The following is a 4915-nucleotide window of genomic DNA, read 5'->3' as shown; positions in this document are numbered from 1 at the left end:
TGATCTAGGACAAACTCACACCAGTTATACTCAGATGCATTGTCCGCAACACTAGCTCCATGTAGGAATGACTTCTTCAAACGATGGCATGTCGATGAGCACAACACATTTAGAGAATACATTAGGAACACCTTCTTAAACTCACTTTCCTCGGCCAAAGGACCCTCCAAATATTCAATCAAAGTCTTCCTGGTAATACCTCTTGTACCGCATGGATGTAATGTGCTATATGTATTATACAATCTATCCTCGACCTCTTTGTCCACTACCTTATCCAGAACAGCCCGTGGACCATATGGAATTCCCAATACCCAACGCACTTGAACAGGGTCCAACGGCAAAATTTTACCATCCACAGTCAACAAACACCTTCGGCTCACATCAACTCTAGTACACAACCAGAACGCCAACGTCTGTGGAAGTCCCTTACCAACACAATAAAACAAACCGCCAAACCCCATTTCCTTAACTAAACAAATCTTCTTTTCGTCAAAGTTCCCTAACACCCTTCCCATTGTCTCAACGGGACAGTTCACATTCATTGCCTACAAAGTACAAGAACCAAAACCATTAATAAGCCTATTAACTATGCCACACAAATTGCTATACTAATATCAAATAATAGGGGTTAAGCATCCATAACATTATACTTCTTATGACTCTTGAATGAAGCAATAACAGTTCATGAATCCTTCACCCTCCCTCCTGCGGTTTTCGAATTAGCCTGCAAAATAATAACAGGTAAAAAAATAAAGCAATCACCAACTCAAAAAATTACATAAAGTATAAACTGCTATTATATAAACAAAGAGCAAATAACCACTCACCACATACACCTGCAGATCTATTTTACGTTTCCTAGCCTTTGCTTTGCGTTCAGCCTATTTCACCTACAATACCCAAAATTATCACACATTACCACAATCACAATGACACATTATCACAAAAGAATCTTTAATGAAACAAAAATCATAGTAAATTCCATTACCTCTTCATCACTATTGTAGCAGTGACTAACATCTCCACTACACACATCAGTATATGATTCATGTACACTTTCAGAATCAGGAGCATAAGGATTATCTGATGCCGACATTGATCCAGACGATAAAGACTCGGAATCAGAATACTAACCACCGGACTCATCATAAAATCTCTCAATGGGTGTTTTGCTTTTGCTTTTGCTTCTTTTATAATCTCCTTTAACATTAGCAACTCCCTTTTTCACACTTTTACCTACATTAGCAACAAATTACACAACCATCAGCATATGCATGACAAGCCATAGTAATATTGCAATGAAAACATCCCATTCCCACTATACCAAAATACATGGAAAGACTCACAAGTAACCGCAATCAGTAAACAGTACAGTACGCTAGAAAAAATGCTATTTATAACGCCCTATTAGTAACTGGCATACATTATGTTAGTTACTACAAGAGTATTAGTAACTACCATAGATAGTGCAAGTTACAAATAATTTAATATTAGTAACCGACATTAGCAATGTCAGTTACAAATAATAGGTCAAAGATAGGCTGACCTACTATTAGTAATGGGCATATAAAAAGTCAGTTACAAACAATAGGTCAAACTTTATTGACCTTATAAATTTGTAAAGGGCTTTATTAAAGTTGGTTACTAATGCTACCTATCTCATTTCACTTTTTAATTTTATTGTTTTTAGAAGAAATTAGTCATAGACCCTCTTTCCCTCATAGTTACAAATCGGTCCCCATTTTTCACAAGGCTCACAAATTTTCTCTCTCATCTGAAAGTTGAAACTGCTCCAAAGTAAAAACTCCTCAAAAACTCCATTAAAGCTTCTCCAAAATTTATTCATCAATATCATTACGGTATGTCTCGATCTTAGAATAATTTATTTATTTATTTTTGATTAATTTTAACCGGTTTTTGAAAAAAAAAAAAAAAAAATTAAAAAGAATTCTAGGGTTTATGCTTTTGTTTGTTAGTAATTTAATTTAATGGATTTTTTGTAGTTTTATCCCTTGTTAGTTGAAATTTTCGGGTTTTATAGTAAATTGGGATAGATTGAAGAACATCAGATTTGAAAAGTTGGGTGGCGAGAGTTTCAAGCGCAAGAGAAAGAAATCAGGGCTTAAAATTCCTAAATCGGTGTATAGTTGAACATTTGGTATGGCTCTTCAATTCTGGGAAATTTTTTTATTATGATTTATTGTGTGTTTGATTTTAATTCTTCTATGAGAATGTTTACAATTTAATTATCAATATTTTAAGTGAAACAAAATTAATAAACAGGAACAAGCTTTTGATTATAGTAATGGGGTTTAATAAATTGCTCATGTTCTGTTCATGTTTTGTTTTAATTATGAACTTATACTAGACCAACAATATTCTCGTTCCTGGTTCAAGTAGAAAAGCCAATCTATGACTAATTCAATAGGTTTATTCTCGTGCGTAAAAATTATTCTTCTACCCTTTTGCAAATTGGTAGAATCTCACTGGAATAGTTTAGAGGTCTGACTTCTCTGGGCTCGTTCTCCTTCATTACAGATGATTTTTAGGTGATTCTTTTTTTGAATTTGGGTGATTTTTTGTCTAATTTTTTCATATAAAATTTCAGAATTTATTGAGTTTGTTTGCTATTAAATTGGGTTGTTTTCTGAAAACTGGTCAGTTTTGGTTCAATTGGTATATGCTTCTGTTTTAGTGCTTTTTTCTTAGAGCTGTGTTGAGATTTTTGCTGGGATATTCCTATGTGGTTTAGGTAGTTTTAAGAGTGTTTTACTCATGTAAATTGCATCCTTGCCACTACTACACTTTCTGTGGATTTTTTTCTCTGATTTGTGGACATATTTTGTGTTTAAAACATGGTGAAGAGGCTATAGAAACAAACTTATGTAAACTTTCTTGAGAAATTATATATCGTGGAGGAAAATTTTATTGATAGATCGGAAGCTAGGTTTGATGTCTTTGCTTGCTTGGTACACGTCATTTTGGTTGGCCTGTATGTTGTCATATTTACTTGTATCTTCAAGGAGTAAGGTTTTTATTTTATTAATTTTATTACATACAGTGTTCAAGCACATATCAAAACTGATATCAGATGCATCTAGCTTGTGGTGGTCAGACTCATGGTTGAAATCTAATGTTTATATTACTACCCACTTTTGGTAAATGGGTCTTCGTGTAATTAAATGGAAGTTCTGTATCTAATTCTTACTCATGGATTGTACGTATCTCGTAGCTAATAATCTTTCTTATTTCTGTCTGAACATTACTGAAATTTTACATATAATATAAGTCTTTATCTTGTTCCCTTTCCCCTTTAGTGTTCCATTACTTCCACATACACCTCAATTTATTGTCACTTAAATTTATAGTGCCTAAAGCCATATTTTAGTTTGTGATGTATCTATACTAAGATGCTTTGAGGCTGATAAAAGAATTCAATTCCTGGCATACAAGCGTTATCCTTTTTTTTTTAACATATTAACAGTATATAAGCTACATTATTGACAATCATGAAATTCCTAGCTTAGTAAATTCTTCTATAAAAATTTAATTTTATATATTAGTCAAAAATTATGGTCAAAGCTAATTTATAATAGTCTTAGATTAAATTTTTTGATGTGAAAAAAAATGTAGGAGATACAATACGAGTACCGTACTATTTTGTTTAATATAAACCTTCCCCCCCCCCCCCCCCCCCCCGAGTCTTAATTCCTGGCTTCGTCCCTTGTGGTCACATTTTAGGTTGGAGTTCACTCAAGCAAAGGTCAACAGAGTTTTGAGCTAGTTTTGGCATTTAGATTCATCAAGGTAATTAAATAATTTTGCAAAGAATGACTTTCCTAAGTGTATGTCTCCCTGTGTTTCAAGCAACTTCTAACTTGTGTATGTGATAGGTTGTGATAATAGGCACCTGCTATCTTGTGTATTTTATGGTTTGGTCTCCAGTTCCGAAAATTGAAATTTGAGCTACTTTAGGTATCTCCTAGCTTGTGTATGTAATAGATTGTGCTAGCTGAAAATTGAGCTAGCTAGTTAAGGCACCAAGCATCTGCTACCCTAGGTTTTTGTTGTATTTTGTATGTGGGGTTGTTTTATTTCGTTCTCTCCCTTTAACTATAAAAGCAATTATATTTATGTGACAGTTTAGTCAGATACAATTATATGTATGTGATAGCTAGTTTAGTCATGGCATAGCTTTAGCGGAATTACTTGTTTTGATTTCTGTATTGAATTTATTTGTGACTAGTTTTGTCTAATAAGTGACTGAAGTTTTTCTTGTGAGTTTTGATGCTTGTTTTCTTTTATATCCCCTCAATTTGATGCATTGACCATGTAATTGGAAGAGTTCATTTAGTGATCGTCTAAAACAACCCTTTTTTAGTTTTGGCTTTTTTAATGTATATATTTCTTCCCCATGCAGAATTCGGGCGAAATATCAAGTGCTCAGTGTGAATTGCTGCCATCCCTTATAGAACAGTCAAATTTGTGAAGCAGACAGAGACGAAATTGACAAAATCATCAAAATTTGAAGATTAAACATTGTAACAATTAACTAACTAGCTTCTTTTTTTTTTCTAGTTTAAGAGTATTATTTATTGTGAGTTGTGTGAGAAATATTTGTAATTTACAAGTACATCAATTCAATATAATTTACAAGATGTTGTTTAAAGTTTATCTTATATTGGTTAGATTAATAGTTATTATAGTTTATGAAAGTTTATTAATAATTAATGGTCTTTACATTGAAATAAAAAAAGTAGTGTACGGGTGGTGGCAGTAGAGGAATTTTCTACCGCTACCATTTTATTTATTTTTTTTAAAATAAAAATACTATTCGGGAGGGAACAAGAGAATGAGGTTTGTTTCATTTTTAAAGAAATGCTTACCAAAGGAAGACAGGTTGGTTTCGTAACTG

General features: G+C 32.9%; 1 long non-coding RNA gene across 1 annotated transcript; it reads left to right on the top strand.

The window, feature by feature from the left end:
* Positions 1 to 1691: 1691 nt before the first annotated feature.
* On the top strand, positions 1692 to 4672 carry LOC145637964 (uncharacterized). The gene is made up of 3 exons (XR_014114564.1): positions 1692 to 1859; positions 2042 to 2158; positions 4421 to 4672. It is a non-coding gene; the product is annotated as an uncharacterized LOC145637964 (long non-coding RNA).
* Positions 4673 to 4915: the final 243 nt, after the last annotated feature.

The sequence above is a fragment of the Chenopodium album genome, chromosome 7 (assembly GCF_948465745.1).
Source record: "Chenopodium album chromosome 7, dcCheAlbu1.1, whole genome shotgun sequence".
NCBI classification, from domain to species: Eukaryota; Viridiplantae; Streptophyta; class Magnoliopsida; order Caryophyllales; family Amaranthaceae; genus Chenopodium; species Chenopodium album.
Note: the sequence above shows the minus strand (reverse complement) of the source record. Positions and strands in the feature narration are given on the sequence as shown.